Raw genomic sequence first — 19,010 nt, 5'->3', positions numbered from 1 at the left:
GAATTATGGTCACCAGATTAATGTAAATTCTGGTATGGTGCCACTGATAGGTTTTCAACAAAGAGTGCAATGTGGGTGGGGCTGACTGCTGGAGAAAGTGCCACCAGCCTTGGGAGAGTTGGGTGGGGTGGGGTCCCCATGAGTCAGCAGGATCGAGCAGAGCTCACCAGGCCAATCAGATTCAGATTTGGCTGTGGTGGGGGCGGGCTCAACAAAGGAAAGATGGCGCCGCTTGCTGGCTGCATGGGAGGAGGACCTCACACAGGGAAAATGCCGACTGTCCTCCAGTCCGCCCCCGAAGCCGCACACCTTAGTCTCCCCCAAGCATGTCTCTCCAACACCTCCCGAGTCACCGTTCTTCCACCGGAGCCAAGGTGAGTGCCTGCGAGCGAGCGAATCTGTGCGCGAGCCGTTTAAGAGGACGTCTGGGTTTCCCACAATCTTCTGTCCCACTCAGATGGTCGGAATCCCCACTGTTTTTCATAGCCAGATATTGTGGGAGGGCTCCTCTTCCCAGCACCAGTATTCCTGGCTGGGGAGCCTGCTGTGGGGCTGGGACCCCTCGCTCCTCCAGGTGCAACCTATAAGGCCAAGATATCCCTCCTGGTTCCCAACAACCACAGGAAGGTTTAGGGTACATTACGGGTCTCTACCCCTCCTACCAGTCTCGACGTTGCCTCTTTATATCCTTAGTTATAAAAGTTCTGTTCAGCCAGACTTCAGATGGTTTTCCAGGTTGATTGTTGTATAATTTAGTTGTAACTTGAATGTGTTCATGGAAGGAGGCAGGCACAGTGTTTATCTACAGTGCCACTGGACCTCTCTGCATCACAGCTTTTTGTTCAAGTGATCCTGGAACTCAGGAAGGCAGGTCACCTCTGAGCTCACAAAGCCTGTTTCCCTTGGTGACAGCCTTGGGGGTCCTCACGCAGATCCTTCTATTTGACAAACACGGTCGGATTTCAAGTTTCTAGTTCTGTCAACATAACTGAGTTTTCTAGGTACTGGACCGTAAGTGTTTCCAGTAGGCTCTTCAGTAGGGAGAAAAGGTGAGCTTTCTGGATCCTCATGTAAACATTTTCCTAGTTTGGCTGGAAGTCAAATCACAGTAGACTTACGGATGAGTGCTGGTTGAACTGCTCCTCCTTTTGTTGGTTCTGTTTTTGTAGGGAGCTGAAAGGGATCCAGAACTATCTCTGAAACAATAGAATCTTCAACCAGGTTCCCAGATGGCATGGGTAAAACATCATCATTAAAACAGAGGAGGTCCATGTCCTCAGCGACTTTCTTTGCAGACCTGAACCTGTGGGGGGGGGGTTGGCTGAGTGTTCTTTGCCCAGTGACCTGAATGCTTTGGTTTGGGACACCACAGAGAGTTGGAGAGGAACAGTGGCTGGTTTCAGCAAAGCTGCAGGGTAGGTGGGATTTTCTGAGGAAGCTGATTTCTTCCGCAGCAAAGGCCGAGGAGCAGGAGTTGGGACAGTCTTCCTGCCATCAAGGCTCTCAGTCATGGTCTCTCCTCCCAGAATCTCAGGATTAACATTTCATATAAGGCCAGGATTTGGTTTCTTTGGCAATTCAGGTTTGGTTACTTGGATGTTTCTTTCCATGGAAAGTGTGTGGTGAACCTTTCCATAGAGGGCACCTTGAGTCTGTTTTCATTCCAGGAGTCCAACTCTCCAGAAGCTCTGCTGGCAGCTGGTTTCGGAGCCAGCAGGGTTTCCCTGAAGAAACAGCAGACCTTGGGGGGAGTGTGCGGGGAGCAATCTCTGGTTTCTGGGGCAGTCCTGAGGTTTCTGTATTTGTGTATCAAATGCTTTGATCCTTGAAACAACACTATTTTGGCTTTGTTCTGTGTTCATAATGTCCATCACTGCCTGACTAGCCAGTCGTTGGTACTGTCCAACAGAGAGGGGCCGGCTTGGGGATGGCTCCTCTTCTGTGGCTGCTGGGCCGATTTTCTGTTGATTCTGCTCTTACAGTGAGTATCTCTGGCTACTGCTTTGAGATTGCTTTTTGATCTTGGTTTTGGCACTGGATATCTTGTAGCACTGGAGTTTTTTGGACAATTCTGTTCTTCAGAAATGTCAAAGACTATTAAAGGTGGCACGTTTGTGGGAAGATCCCTGGCTGAGATCACTGGGGAGGATGAAGAGGTGCAAGAGGTGCCTGTAGTGTTTGAGGCAGATGGTTGTCTATTTCTTCTGAAAGATCAGTCTGAGTTGCAAAAGTAATAGTGTGCCTTGGACTGGCAGCCCCATTATTGTTATTTGTGGTATTAACTTGAACTTGGTTGATTTCTTTTATGACTCGTTCATAAGATGGTCGGAGCTCAACAGGAAGTCGCTCATTGGGCCTGCTGTGGAGGATGGGCGAAGCTCCATCCTGTGGCTGGGGCTCCAGGAAACCACGAGGCTGGCCTCCGAGGCTCAGCTACCACAATGGTGATCTCTGGGCACCTGCTATCCCGATGAAGCTCACTCTGAACAGAAGTCTGAGAATTGATTACTGCTCTAATTGGAGAACGACGCTCTGGTATATACCATTCGTTGCGATCTGGTCTCTGGTAGAGGAGTGGCAGCTTGGAAGGCCTAGGGACATTTGGGTAAGGACTGAATTGTGTGGCCACAGCGTGGGAGCTGGAGGGACAGGAACCATTGCTGTCCCCGAGTGAAGCCTGACACTAATTTCCATTTTTTAAATATTGCATTAAAGCATTGTTTATCTTGAAAAAATAAGAATTTGTAGTATATTGTTCAGCATATGTCAAAGGAAAGCAAAGTAAAATGCCCTTGTCCCAAAACTGCTCCTACTCACTAAATCATAATTAGTTAAAACCATGTAATTCCATTTAATTTTGATGATACGCCTTTCTTCTTCAGAAGCAGAAAGAGTGTTTCCATAGTTATGCTTACATTTTTCATTTGGTAGATATCCAAGTCCCTCTCTTTGCAAGTTATGTATCATAGAAGCTAAAAATAATGTCTAGATGTCTGTTTCAGAATAGAAGGAATTCTAGCCTAATGTGATAAGTGGTGTCCCCCCACCTGCAGCGATAATGATTCCATTGAGGTTGTAGGGTCAGCTCCAGGACTAGCTAGAGGCCATGGTGTCTATCTCGATGCATCTTCAGTTTGTAACATTCAGAATTTCAGGGATGGGAATACATTTGCTTCTGTGTGCTTTAATCCATAGCTGTAATGATAATGTCTGACTCATTCTTTTCATTTTATGTGTCTGGGTGGCAATTGAATGGCCAATATCCAGGAGCAAAGTATTAAAATAGGAACCATGGGGTAATGAAAAACATACGTAAGACACACCCTGATGTCTAAGTTGTCTATAGTACAGTAAGGGAGGATGCCATATCACATTTTTTCCTGTTTTAAAATTGTATTTATATCCCCTTGAAATCCACATAGATATCGTTGCTATGCCAAGTGAGAGTAGAAAATCATTATGATTTAGAGAGCTAAGGATTCGATAACGTGTAATATTATTACGTTACAATAACATGTAAGACTGTTATGGTGTTACATTCTTAATAGTCAAAATTAAATTATTTCCTTCAATTTTTTTTTTTAGTACAACTATGTCTTCAATGAGAACCACAGAAATAATTCTTAAATGATGAGGATAAAATTCTAAAGAATATCAAAAAGAGCAATAAAAAAATATTCCTGAATTCCATTCTCTGATCCATCCTTTTAACATTTTTTTCCAAACACATATTTTCCACAATTTCAAATAAATATTTCTAGCCAGCCCAGAAGTATTTCATTATCTGCAAGAGGAATATGCATCATGGCACCCTGAAATATACCATCCTATATGTCAGAGCTATGGCCAAGAAATGGTTACTTAGTTTTACCAATTCCAAGGAAGGATAGTGGAGCCTAGTGGGAAATGGTACTGAGTCATCACTGGCGATGAGTGAGAGTTCCACAACCATTGTGACAGAGGCTTTGTCCCAAAAGGAGAATATTTTACTTTTGGTTGGAGATAGATTGGAAAGGACTCAACACTGAACTAGCAGCCCCATGGATATTCACTAATTTTAATTGAATGAATTGAATGTCCAGTCTAGATATAATTTTTCAAACCCTATTAATAAAGTATTTTAGGATTTGGCAAAAGTCTCTGCAAGGCTTCTTGCTATAATTTTAAGAATTTATAAGATGCACGAGGTGCCTAGAAAGTATAAAGGAGTCAGCGCTGTAATTGTAGTTGAAAAGGGTAGGGGGGAAGGTGATTTGTATGCACTAGAAAGCTCAACTTATTTATATACTTGTGCACAAGAAATTTAAATAAAAATGTCATTTTTAAAATACCTGGATGAGAGCAGGGCACTAGGGAACAAGCAACACTGCCTAAGGGGGGAAAAAAGATATGTCAGATTTATTTTATTTCTCGCTGTGAATAGGAGCCAAAATTAACATCTTATGCTGGGAATACATTTTATCTTTGCGAATATTATCTGACTTGTTAAAGATATACTTTTTTTCTTCTTTTTTTGGCAAAATTTTCATAGTTTCTCATCTAAACTGACCGTTACTTATGTTTAATCACTCTCCAGGCTAAATGTGCCTGAAAGATTGGCTTTGTACACTGTGACGTGAATTTTTAAAGCTTATATCACAATACACGCCAGTGTTACATGTGATGCCATCCGAAATAAATACCATCACAAGGACCTTCCACCTTCACAGCGTTCTTGCATGCAGAGCGGTGTTGGTTTTGCTAGTCAGTTTTAGGAAGAGAAAGTTCTCGGGGTTCTAATGGTGGGGCTGAGACTCAGCTAACAGAAGGCTGCGGGAGGAGGAGGAGCAGGGGCTGTAGCTGAGTTCAGGAAGACTCAGTGCTAAGTTCGAGGGTGCGAAGCATTGATCCAGAGCAGACAACATGGCTATAATCAGAGAGAAGACTGAGACACAGAGAGTTAATGCGGAGTGAGGGGACTGATGCCCTGTGTCAAGGTCAGTGGGTAACCAGACACTGTAAAGAGCAGAACGAGGCCTGTGGCTGAGACTGGCCACAGCTCAGGGTGCTGTGTGTCCAATAGGTCCGAGTGGCCATGTGGGGCTCAAGTGGACAGTGGTGTGGGACAAAGGCTGTGAATAATGTGAGAGCACAAAATAATCGTTTATGTTGCCTTGGATCCAGGCTTCAGGGATAGAGATCATGACCAATGAGACAGACCCTCCGAGGACAGACAGAGGGAGACTGAGGCCAACAAAAGGGAAAATGTTGATTTTTAACATAGATTCTATAACATATAATACATGACGTATTATATATGATATAGTATTACATATAATATTACATATTACTGTATGTTGTTATGATGATGTATTTCGTATATTCCACATGTGGAGCGATAAAGATATAGAGAACCTGCTGTGTACATAGCAATGTGCTAGATTCCTACCACTTTCAAATAAAAGCCTGCTCTTCCCATGTGCATGTCTGAAATTAAATCTAATTATAACCCATTTGAGAATCAAAACAAGGCAGTATGTAAGGATCTCAGTCCTCCAACTGAGCTAGCCTAACCAGAACAGAGGGACACATGAAGCGGAGACCAGGAGCCTCCAGGACTCAGGGTGGGGGAGGCGGCCGACCCTGCCTCTGCAAGGGACTGAAACAGGCTGTGGAATCCTTTCTGATTTTCCTCCTCTCCACTCCTCTCATCTCAGTTTCACGTATTTCATCCTCTTCGTCAGTGCTTGCTTTTTCCCACCCCCCTGCCATATGGAATAGAGAAACAAATGTTCTCTCCACTGCCAAACTTAGAGACGCCAATGAACTAAATGCCTGAGGAAAAATTCTCTGTGCGGCTGAGCTCAGCCCGGTCAGCTCTGCATAGGGCTGGGTTCAGCGCATACAACGGCTGCCCGGGGCCTCTGTCTGCTATGTTGGAGGAGGAGAGAATTTAATAGAAACTGGAAGGGTCAAATTTTAAAAACGATGTTATTTTTATACAGATCCCTCATGTGATACATTTTGCTCAGAAGTCTGATATGCCCGGATTAGGAAGTCACATATGCTATAAAGGGAGGGGTCAAATGCTGCTCAGAAACTTGTGGTGACTGGGGGGCAGGAGGGATTCATCAACTGGAACACTAACAGGGACACAATCGCAAAGTAGCGGGATCACTGAAACGATGGATGTGTCTGTCTGGAGAGATTCCTTTTTCTTTTTCTTTCCCTAAGGGAAGGCACCTGATCTCTGCTGCTCGTGAAATGACTGGGGCGGGAGGACCTGTGGGCTAGACTTCCTGACTGCAGTTTCTCCCCCAGGTACTTGTCACAGTGCTGCCCCTGGTTTCTGGCACTTGCCAGTCCTGAGCTTGTGGGGTCCCAAAAGGATTAGCACTGGTTTGACTTCTGCCTTGCTCCACACTTAGCTTTCTCCATGATGCTTTGTGACCATTCATCTGCACAAAGAAGGGTCATAATGTCCCACTCCCGTCCAATTTTTGTCATCCTGAGATGGCACCGTACGTCGTTTGCAGCTTGGCTGTCATTTTAACTGCATGTCAGGTGGTGCTCGAGGGTCTCAGAGATCAACCTCACGTTGGGTGACTCACTAGAACAAGTCACAGGACTGTTGTCCTTTGTCCTCATGGCTATAGTTCATTAGCATGAAAAGAATGCACAACGGCATTCGCAAAATAAAGACACTGTTGGAGGAAGTCATTGAGAAGACATGGCCAGCAGGGGACCCGCGAGCTGGACCCAGGAAGTCGGAGGCTCCTCAGCCCCTCCCCTGTCCCTGCCATGGGCATTCTGCCTGCCGCCCCCACAATGGGGGCCCTTTTCACAGACACAGCCTCAAGAGAGCAAGGTGTTGTTGAGACCACTTGGACAGTATACGTGACTGAACCCAAATAAGGTCTCTGTATAAACTTTTAAGATTCTGGGGGTTGGAAGCAGAGATCTACTTGTCTTGTGGCCCCCAAGACAAGCCTCACAAGTAAATTCACCTGCTTATTAAACCTGCCCCCTACCAGTCCGGAGTGGTCTGCCTCTTCCTGCAGTGTCTCCGTACCCTCCACATACAGCACAGTTTCAGAGGTCAGCAGGAAGCTCCGGGGGTTTGCGAACCAACAGATACATCAAATAGAGCCTAGAGAAATGCTACACGGGTTCACTATGCACTGTCCCCTGAAAGGGGACACACCAACAGCGAAAATGCACCAACATGAGCGCATTGCTTTCACCCAGGAAGCCAGTTCCAGCATCAGAGAGCAAGGATTTTTCAGGAGCTGGTCCTGTGTGCACCCTCTGCCCATGTGTGTACCATACATTGCATCGTTTCTACAAACAAACCAGGCACGCAAAACAAACTTACCAGTCAGGAGAGGAGAGACCGTTCTGAGAGCCAGGTTCCCCGAGGCCAGCCCTGGAACTGACAGTTCTGTTTGGTGACTCTGGAGCCTTATGCTATGAATATACGCAGTCACCTGAGCTAAGGCTGTTAAGAATTAAAAGGTAAAGTATAATTCTAACTTCAGTGCTACCATGAAAACATGCATTAAAATAATCAGCTGTAACTATGATGGTGGGGCGGAAGGGAGGAAGAGGTTAAATGTTAATGAGTGAGGCCGACAGGATGAAAGTCCAAAACAGTTCCAGGTGTTGGTTCTGAGCTTCCTGACTGCACAATGAAATATTGCCGCGGATCGTTACTTGTTTAATTCTCATTGTCATTGAAGAGAAACCATCCTCGAGCAGCAAAACTGCTCCTGGACAATCTGTGTGATATAACACATCGGACATGCAGAGGAAAACGATGTGCTTTTCTGCCCATCATTCAGCAAGTTCGTGTACATGCTGCAGCTCTTCATGAGAGTCCATGGAAAACGGTCCCAGTGGAGCTGCAGTCCTGCAAGTGTCCTGAACCAACGGGTCCCGTGATGCAATGCTCAGGTGACCTGACTTAATTAATCGCTAATTCTTGAGAGGTAAAATCAATATGGTCTTCAACAATTACAACTTCTCTCAAATCATCCTATGATAACACTAGACAGAGACAGTCCTGGGTTGTGTTCTTGGGTGAAGAATTGGACTGTAAGTGAAGCAAATCTGCCCACTGATAGGTAAGTTTATTTTATTTATCTTATATCATTTTAAATGATTTTATATTATAATGTTTTTAAACAATTATCCAAGATAGCATGCTTACTTTCCTTGAAAGTGGGATCCAAACTTTTCCTACCAGGGTTGCCAATTATCCTTTAGCCTTCTCATGTCCTCTTCGGGGTGTGTCCCTATGCTTAAGATGGGGGTACACCCACAGAGTGGTTTCTGGTCAAGTCTCTAGAGCTAACTACTGATCTTGGGATAAAAATTTCAAGATAGAGAAGAGAAACCACACAAAAGCCACAGGCAAACTCAGATTGTGGTAAAGTTTATAGCATAAGCAATCTGATTTCTTCCAACCAATTAACTGCAGGGAAAATAAAATTAAAAAGGCAAAGACTGGAAAAGGAAAAACAAAACTGTTTTATTTGCAGATAAAATGACTCCCTACTTAAAAAATGCAAGAGAACCTATCCACCAAGTATTATGATTAATGATGGATGGATAGAATATCAATAGAAAAATGATATTTCTCTACAAAGTAATAAACAGAGAATCTACTTAAGAATGCCCTTTTTGCATAGCAACAAAAATAGTGTTCATAGGAAGAAATAAAATGGAAGTTGACCAAGGATTCTATATCATAATTTTTAAAAGACCAAAAAGAGAAGTTCTTTATGATCAGAGGTTAGATTCAGATTTTTTAAATAAAACTCAAATAATGTATTAACCATTAACCATTCTGATCTGCGGGTTGAAAGCAATTTCAACTCAAGTCTAGACTAAAGTTTGAAGAGATATTTCTAAAATGAGTGTGAATGTGCAAAAGCTCACAAATGGCCTCAATACTCCTTGGGAAAGCAAGACAGGTGGGTTTGCCAGTCAGATACTAAAATACACTATAAATCTATGGTTCAGGGATAAACAAATAACAACATAGAATACAGAAAGAAAACATGAAATACAGAAACTATAAGAAAGATCCAGCATTACAAATACATGAGTACATGAAAGACTATACAAGGGACAGTGCTACGATGATTTGCCCTCCATATAGAACAAAAATCAACATGGAACCCTTTCTATTCTACAGATAAAAATTAAGATCAGTTGGATTATGTTTAAGTGTTAGAAGGTGAAATGTAGATTTTATCGGACAGAATGTCGGAAGGTGTTTTATATTCACTGCTTAAGGTTTTTTAAATGATACTGAAAAACATTAACCATAAAGTAAAATAACAATATATTTTGACTACATTAATCTTTAAAAATGTTTTCTCAACTTGGAACACTGTAAAAAAGAAAAATAAAAAACAAGCCACACCTAGGAGATGATATTTTAAACACAGATGACTGGTTAAGATTAGTATTCAGAATATTTAAAAATCTTGCAAATTATTAACAAAAACACAAACAAATAATAGAGAAAAACAATAGTAAAAGGCATAAACACACTATTACTAGAAGCAACAAAAAAGTTTATTACCAATAAAAATGTAAAAAAAGATGGCAATACTTCCCAAATTGACCTACAGATTCAAAATAATATTTATCAAAATTCTGGCTGGCTCTTTTGCATAAAATTGACAGGCTGATCATAAAATTCATATGAAATGCAAAGGACCCAGAAGAGCCCCACAATCTTGAAAAAGAGCAAAGTTGAAGAATTCACTACTCCCAATCTGAAAACTTACTACAAAGCTGTAGTAAATCAACAGAATATACTATCTACCCTTAGTGAAAATATTTAGATAAGTAGAATAGAATTGAAAATCCAAAAATAAATCCTTATGCATTTGGTCAATTGATTTTTGACAGGGATATCAATACATCTCAAAGGGGAAAGAATAGTTTTTGAACAAATGATGTTGGGACAACTGCGTATTCACATGAAAAAGAATGAAGCTGGATCCCTTTCTCACACCATATACAAATTAACACAAAATGGATCATCAGTCTATATATATAAGAGCTAAAATGATTAAATTATGAAAAGAAATCATAACAATTAATCTTTGTGACCTTGATTTAGTCAAAGTTTCTTAGATATGCCATCAAAATGTAAATTAGACTTCATCAAATTAAAAACATTTTGTATGCACATCATCAAAGAAGTGAAAAGACAACAACATAATGATAGAATATGTATCGTGATTCCCCTCGACTTACAGTGGGTTTACATCCCAATAAATCCATCATAAGTTGAAAATGGTTTTAATACACCTAAGCTACCGGACATCCTCACTTAGTCTAACCTGCCTTAAACATGATGGGAACACTTACATTAGTCTGCAGTTGGGCAAAAACATCTCGCTTTCACTGTCCAGCATCACTAGAGAATATCACTAGCCCTGGAAAGGTCGAAATTTGAATAAAATAAAAAAACAGACAATAGTTAAGTGTTGACAGCCTGAAGAGACGTTAGAAGGCTCATACATTGCTGACGGGAATGTAAACTCAAGTTGTTTTGGGAAACACTTTGGTGGTTTCTAAAAATGTTAAACATAGTTATGTGATGCAGCAATCCCATCCCAGGTATATAGGCAAGAGAATGTAACACATATGTCCACGTGAAAACGTGTATACAATCGTTCATAGCAGCATTATTTATAACAGGCCAAAAATGGAAAAACTTAAATGTCTGTCCATTGATAAATGCATAAACAAAACATCCATCCATTGGAATATTATTTGGCAATAAAAAGATTGAAATACTGATACCTGCTACAACATAGATGGACCTTAGAAACACTATGCTATGTGAAAGAAGACACTCATGAAAGACCACATAATGAATGATTCCTTTTTTATTCTTTTAAAAATTAGTTTCAGGTATACACAGCATAGTGATTAGACATTTGCATACCTCAAAAAGTGATAACTCCAATATGTCTATTACCCATCTGACACTGTACCTATGTAGTTATTACAATATTATTGACTATATTCCCTGTGCTGTCCTTTACATCCCCATGACTTTTTATTTTTTATTTTTAGCTGATCGTTATTCTGAGTTTATTCTTATTTTTGTGTTATATCATCGGTCATTATTAGACGTCCTTTACAGAACATGTCCAAAGATGGCACATCTTTAAGACAGAATATAGATTAGTGGTGGCGAAGGATTGAAGGTAGTGGGAGGTGGAAAGTGACTACTAGTGAGCATCAAATTTCTTTGGGGTGATGAGAATGTTCTGAATTCTGAGAGTAGTAGTCAGTGCATATCCAAAAAAAAAAAAAAAATCACCCAACAAGTTGTAAATTTTAAAAGGCTTAATTAATGGTATATGTAGTGTATCATAAAACAGCTATCATTTTTAAAAATAGTAAAATCTGCCTGTGACATCAGGGTTACTTTCAATTTAAAATCTTTTTTAAGAATAAATAAAAAATGCGTAATGCTATATAAATTTTTCAAAGGCAATTTGAAGACATACTAATTTCTTAGAAACTAGAATGGAAAGCATATTATTGCTGCTAAATTTTTAGAAACAGAATGGGGCTTCCTTATCTTTCCATTTTTTAAATTGTCCATTTTAGAAATAGCACTTTTTGAACTGAAATAAATAGCCTATTTCTGAAGATGAATGAATCAAAGTCAAGTGAAAGAAATTGGAACTTTTAAATGATGTCCAAACTTTAAATGATAAAATGATATTACCCATTTTAAAGAAATATCATTTCATTTTCCTCTCATTATCAGTAATCTAGATTACTGATAAGACTAACAAAGGAAAAATATTAACAGTATATATTTCAACAGAAAGTAAAAGGAGAGCTTATTCTGTGCTGATTATAAAATGCTAATTATCACATAGACATCCTTTATAATCATGCAAATTCTAGTTTTTGTTTATTAAAGTTGGACAGATTCTGCTCGGTTTGATTTATTAGAATGTTTTATACAAGGATGATTTGCTCACTGCACTTTTTTTTAGCTAGCATAAGATAGAAGATTAAAATAGATTTCCACTTCATCTTTTTAAATTGTAAATAAAATTCAACACAGATAACTGCATTGCTGGAACTAAACAAACGATGAAATAGATTGGGATTGTCTTTGGGATGATTTATCAATATGCTCAGAGATAAATGGGATGTTTTAAACATGAGTGCATTATATAAAAATCATGGGACATACAGCTTAGAAAATGAATTCACTGCCAAGGTTTACTATACACTTAAATTCTCCTCTGAAGCCACAATTTTTATAGCTGTTTAATTTTTGTATATAGTTAAATAAATTTAGTGATGCTTCCACCATGTTTTATTGACTCTGGACTTTTTACAATAACTTTTGATTGGTGGATGTTAGAACAGAATTTTTTTGTTGTTGTTATTATGGTTAATGTTTCTTCCCTCCTTCCTTCCCTCCCTCCTTCCCTCCCTCCCTCCCTCCCTCCCTCTCTCCTTCCTTCCTTCCTTTCTTTCACTCCTGTTTGTTGTCCCATTGAGTATCCATTGATAGTTTGCTTCAAAGCATCTACTTAGTGTAGACATTATATTTGACTACTATCTTGGCTCAAGTAAAATAAAAATACCCATCTTTCATTTGTCTTTGCTGGATAAAATATTTTGGGGGATCGTACTTTCTTCCCCTTAAAATTTTAAATATTACTCCATTATTTTTTTAACACCAGAAATTGCTGAGTGGAAATCCTTTTATGATGAAAAAGAAAATACACCAAAACCAAAAATATCTTCCAGGAACAAATAAACTTTCTTCCTGATTAAAAAAATGTGTATATTATAACATATATTATATTTAATAATAGCAAAGACCTAGGAGATGAAGAATAAATTTAATAAAAGATAGGCAAGAACTCTATGAAGATGATAAAACTTTATCCAATGACATTAAAGAAACCCTAAATAAACAGAACTCTAATTTCTCAAAATAGTTCTATTCTCAGGCTGATTCTTATTCTAGGACATTTTGTTCTGCTGGTGCTGAAGAATGATTTACTCCAAGATGAAGGAGATTAACACAAGGATATGGTTTTAAAAATTAACTATAAAGTGCGTTCCCAACACACCAGCTCTACCCTATTCTAGGTGATTTAGAGCCTTTGTGTGTGACTCCTGCACTCCTCCAGCAGGCGGGGTTAGGGGTGGCACCTTATAAACATATCAATATGGGCAATAATGATCAAGTTCTGTTCTGCCCACCAGAAAAGGGCCCCCTGAGGGCAAGACCCCCTTCGTATCTGTCTTTTATTACTGTGATTAGTGAAAAACTAGGTGCTAAATAAATAGATGTATAAAAATGTCCTGGATTGGGGCCCTGACCCCACAGCTACGTATGTGAGTTAATTACCAAATAGGCAAATTTGAATTTTCTCATTTGTTAGATGGCGTCACAACCGGTAGGTCATGCTCATCCTACTTTCCTGTGTGGTTGAGAATCAAATGAGGTCACATGTGAAGGTCAGCTGTAGACTGCAAGTCACTCCCCACCAGGCAGAGGCAGGGTACTGTCATTTGTAATCTTTGTACTTCATTTACTTTATTTTACATTTTTATTAGTATTGATTTTGTTGTTATTAATAATATGCACAACAGCAATTAAAACATATAAACATATCACTAGTTTTTTTATAAATAGTTCTTTTAAATGTGAATTACCTCTAAATGTTTTTAAAAGTCATGTATGTTTTGATTCCTTCATATTGTGATTTCCCCAGTGTGACACTTATATTTAAAAATTTATGCAGTCAAATATTCAATAAAAATTTACTAAAATAAATTACGAAAAAGTAGAATGGCAAGAGTGAAAGACCATAGATGAAATGGTATAAATAAGCTGAGCTTTGCCTTCTGTATTTAGTAATTTACAAATTATTATATAGAGAATCAGAAGTTTGTGTTTATTCCAAGTTCTGATATTTCATTGCTGTTAAGGAATTTGGGGCATGTTAAAAGAAATTAACAACTTTATTTTCATTAACCACTAACTAAAATTTGCCACTTCCTTCAATTATGAACACAGGCAACAAACAACAATGGTACCAGTAATACCCGGGACTGTCACATATAGAAATCACAGATGTTGTCATATCCTACTATGGACTTCAGACATCTCAAAATGTCATCATTTATGAAATTATAAAGTTATCAGACCCAACAGGAAGCCGTGATATTTAATGTGTTAATAGTGAAGCACTGTTTTATAATAGTTTGCTACTGGTATTTATAAATGCTCATTTTGTAATCTTATTCATTTTGTGAATTTTGTTACATTATTTTGAGAAAAGTCCATAGGCTTCATAAACTTGTCAAAGAAGTGTATGACACATATTCTTTTCACTTATTAAGAATCCCTGCCTTAGAGGGATCTGATTCGACGTCCCACCCTGCATGGCCTGCCCTCTCAGACGGGGACCAGTAGTTCCCACATCACCTGGAACTGAGAATGCAGACCCTCCAGCCCCACTCCAAACGACTGAATTAGAAACTGTGTTTCAGCCATATCCTTTCGTGATTTGGGCATTTTTCAGTGTATTTTTTTCTGTATTATTCACATATTTCGTCTCGGAGGACCCCACAGTACCTATGCTCTTTCTGTGACATCACCTGAACATTAGTCAATTCACTAGGATCAAAACAAAACCGAAAAATGAAAGGAAGAAAGGAAGGAAGGAAAGGAGGGAGGGAGGGACAGAAGGAAGGAGGAAGGAAGGAAGGAAAAGAGGAAGAGGGGAGGGAGGGAGGAAGGAAGAAGAAAGGAAAAACAGAAAGACTAACAATACCCATTCTGTTGCCAACAAACAATGTATTTTCTGAATTTAATTAGACACAGACATTACTTCTCTAAAGTAATTAGTTAGTATATTAAACCCATGGAGGAAATATATCTTTTTAGGTCCCAAAAGACATGACTCTGGAATTGGCAAAACAATTTTGACACATCTTGCTTCTTTTTGGCCCCATTTTGGAATTTAAAAATCCATAAAAAGATGTGTTTTTCTTGGAGTCAGGGACGAAGGAAGAAGAAATGTATCACTGGGAACTTTGAGAGGGTTTGATTAACAACACATCTATACTGCAGGTTTATAAAATGAGAAAAAGAGAGGGCGGACATGACTAACGGAAAACTGACATGGGCAAATTACTGCACTTTATTTTACCATCCAATTTTGAAATTTAAACACATATTTTAATATGTCCATTAACTTAAAGGGTTCTTAGAAATAGTATTAGTACTTACATTGATTTTCAAAGAAATCTGAAATGATGCTGAACTTTCAGAATTCAAAGTTCTTAAAGTAAATGATTCAATATCTTTCTTTGAAAAGAAAGGACTCAGTAATTTCCTGCCAAAAACCGTTTTAGCAGTACTGCCTTCCAAGAATATAAATAAAATGATTAAGCACAGAATACCTTCAAAATATGACATAAGGCAACATGCTTCTATTTTTTTCTTTAAATTAAAGTTTGTTGGGGTGACAATTGTTAGTAAAGTTACATAGATTTCAGGTGTACAATTCTGTAAAACATTATCTATATCTCACATTGTGTGTTCACCACCTAGAGTCAGTTCTCTTTCCATCACCATATATTAGACCCCATTTACCCTCTTCTAGAGCCCCGCTTCCCCCTCCCCGCCCCGTACCCTCTGGTAACCCCTAAACTATTGTCTATGTCTATGAGTTTTTGTTCTTTCAGTTTCTTGTCTTGTTCTTTTGTTATTTTTGGTTTATATACCACATATCAGTGAAATCATAAGGTTCTCTACTTTTTCTGTCTGACTTATTTCGCTTAGCATTATAATCTCAAGATCCATCCATGTTGTCACAAATGGTACCTATTTCATCTTTTCTTACCGCCGAATAGTTTTCCATTGTGTGTATATACTACAGCATCTTTATCCATTCATCTATCGAAGGACATTTTGGTTGTTTCCATGTTTTGGCCACCATAAATAAAGCTGCAATGAACATTGGCGCTCACGTGTCTTTATGGATAAATGTTTTCAGATTTTTTGGGTAAATACCCAGGAGAGGGATTGCTGGGTCATATGGTAATTCTATTCGTAATTTTTTGAGGAACCTCCACATTGCCTTCCATAGAGGCTGCACCAGTCTGCATTCCCACCACCAGTGTATGAGGGTTCCTTTTTCTCCACAGCCTCTCCAACATTTGCTATCATTTGTCTTGTTTATGATAGCCATTCTAACTGGGGTGAGGTGATATCTCATTGTGGTTTTTATTTGCATTTCTCTGATGATCAGTGATGTTGAGCATTTTTCATATGTCTATTCGCCATTTGTACGCCCTCTTTGGAGAAATGTCTCTTCAGGTCCTCTTCCCATTTTTCATTTGGGTTATTTGTTTTTTGTTGTTGTGGAGTTGTATGAGTTCCTTGTATATTTTGGATATGAGCCACTTATTGGAGGCACTGTTTGCAAAAATCTTCTCCCATTTAGTTGGTTGCCTCTTTATTTTGTCGATAGTTTCTTTTGCTGTGTAGAAGCTTTTAAATTTGATGTAGTCCCATTCATTTATTTCAGCTTTTACTTCCCTTGTCTTTGGAGTCAAATTCATAAAATGCTCTTTGAACCCAATGTCCATAAGTTTAGTACCTATGTTTTCTTCTATGCAGTTTATTGTGTCAGGCCTTATCTTAAGTCTTTGATCCATTTTTAATTAATTTTGGTACATGGTGACAGATAGCAGTCCAGTTTCATTCTTTTGCGCATGGCTTTCCAATTCTGCCGTCACCATTTATTGAAGAGGCTGTCTTTTCTCCATTGTATGTTTTTTGCTTCTTTGTCAAAAATTATCTGTCCATATTTATGTGGGTTTATTTCTGGGTTCTCAATTCTATTCCATTGGTCTATGAGTCTGTTTTTCTGCCAATACCATGCTGTTTTGATTATTGTAGCCCTGTAGTACACACTGAAGTCAGCGAGTGTGATACCTACAGCATTGTTCTCTTTTCTTAGGATTGCTTTGGCGATTCGGGGTCTTTTGTGGTTTCATACAAATCTGATGATTTTTTGTTCTATTTTTTTTTAAAAGTGCCATTGGTATTTTGATGGGGATTGCATTCAATCTGTATACTGCTTTAGGTAATACGGCCATTTTAACTATGTTGATTCTTCCAATCCATGAGCACGGAATGTCTTTCCATTTGTGTCTTCTTCAATTTCTTTCAAAAATGTCTCATAGTTTTCAGCATATAGGACTTTCACATCCTTGGTTAAGTTTAATCCTAGGTATTTTATTCTTTTTGTAGCAATTGCAAAAGAAGTTGTGTTTTTTATTTTATTTATTTTTCTGAGATTTCATTGTTAGTATATAGGAATGCAATTGACTTTTTTGTACATTGATTTTGTAGCCAACAACTTTACTGTGTTCATTTATTGTTTCTAATAGCTTTCTGGTGGAGTCATTAGGGTTTTCTCTATATAGCATCATGTCATCTGCAAAAAGTGACAATTCAACTTCTTCATTCCCAATTTGGATGCTTTTATTTCTTTCTCTCGCCTGGTTGCTCTGGCGAGGACTTCTAACACTATGTTGAAAAGCAGAGGTGATAGGGGACAGCCCTGTCGTGTTCCTGAATGTAGAGCAAAGGGCTTCAGTTTTTCACTGTTAATTGTGATATTAGCTGAGGGTTTGTCATATATGGCCTTTATTATGTTAGGTATTTTCCTCCTATACCTATTTTATTAAGAGTTTTTAATCATAAATTGATGTCATATTTTGTCAAACACTTTTTCTCCATCTATTGATATAATCATGATTTGTATCCTTTATTTTGTTTATGTGATGTATCACATTCATGGATTTGCTTACGTTGAATCATGCTTGTATCCCAGGGATGAAGAACCCCACTTGGTCGTGATGAATAATCTTTTTAATGCATTGTTGCATTTAATTTGCTTGAATTTTGTTTAGGATTTTTGCATCTGTATTCCTCAGAGATATTGGTCTGTAGTTTTCTTTTTGTGTTATCCTTACCAGATTTTGGTATCAGGGTAATGTTGACCTCCTAAAATGAGTTAGGGAGTATTGTCTCTTCTTCAATTTTTTGGAAGACTGAGTAGGACAGGTATTAAATCCTCTTTGAAAATTTGGTAGCATTGATTAGTGAAGCCATCTGGTCCCGGACATTTGCTTTTGGGAAGGTTTCGAATGACTGATTCAATTTCCTTACTGGTAATCAGTCTATTTAGATTCTACAGTTCTTCATGATTCAGTGTAGGAAGGCTACATGTTTCTAAGAACTTGTCCATTTCTTCTAGGTTATTGAATTTGGTGACATATAGTCCTTTTTATTTCTGTGGCATCCGTGATAACTTCCCCTTTTTCATTTCTGATTTGGCTTATTGGTTTTTTTTCTCTTTTTATTTTAGTGAGACTAAGTAAGCAAGGGTTTGTCAATTTTGTTAATCTTTTCAAAGAACCAGCTCTTTGTCACATTAATTTTTTCTATTGTCTTTTTGTTCCCTATTTCATTTAATTCTGCTCTGATTTTCATTATTTCCTTTCTTCTGCTGAACTTGGGTTTCATTTGTTGTTCTTTGTCTCGTTCTTTAAGGTGTAACATGAGGTTATTTATTTGGGATTTTTCTTGTTTCTTGAGATAGGCCTGTAATGATATAAATTTCCCTCTTAAAATTACTTTCGCTGCATCCCCAAAATTTTGGTAGGATGTATTTTCATTCTCCTTTGTTTCTATGTATCTTTTGATCTCTCCTCTTATTTCTTCTTTGACCTGGTCGTTCTTTCAAAGTATGTTTTTTAATCTCTACGTATTTGTGGTTTTTTCTGCTTTCTTTTTGCAGTTGATATACAATTTCAACACCTGTGATCAGAGAATATGCTTGGTATGATTGCAATCTTCTTAAATTTGCTGAGGCTAGTTTTATGTCCCAATATATGGTCTATCCTTAAGAATGGTCCACGTACACTAGAAA

The 19,010-nt window shown here is 38.5% G+C and overlaps 1 pseudogene; it reads right to left on the bottom strand.

Moving 5' to 3' along the window:
• Positions 1–924: 924 nt before the first annotated feature.
• Positions 925–3,952, bottom strand: LOC117025104 (SH3 domain-containing protein 19-like; annotated as a pseudogene).
• Between the last annotated feature and the right edge of the window lie 15,058 nt (positions 3,953–19,010).

The sequence above is a fragment of the Rhinolophus ferrumequinum genome, chromosome 7 (assembly GCF_004115265.2).
Source record: "Rhinolophus ferrumequinum isolate MPI-CBG mRhiFer1 chromosome 7, mRhiFer1_v1.p, whole genome shotgun sequence".
In the NCBI taxonomy this organism is placed as follows: Eukaryota; Metazoa; Chordata; class Mammalia; order Chiroptera; family Rhinolophidae; genus Rhinolophus; species Rhinolophus ferrumequinum.
Note: the sequence above shows the minus strand (reverse complement) of the source record. Positions and strands in the feature narration are given on the sequence as shown.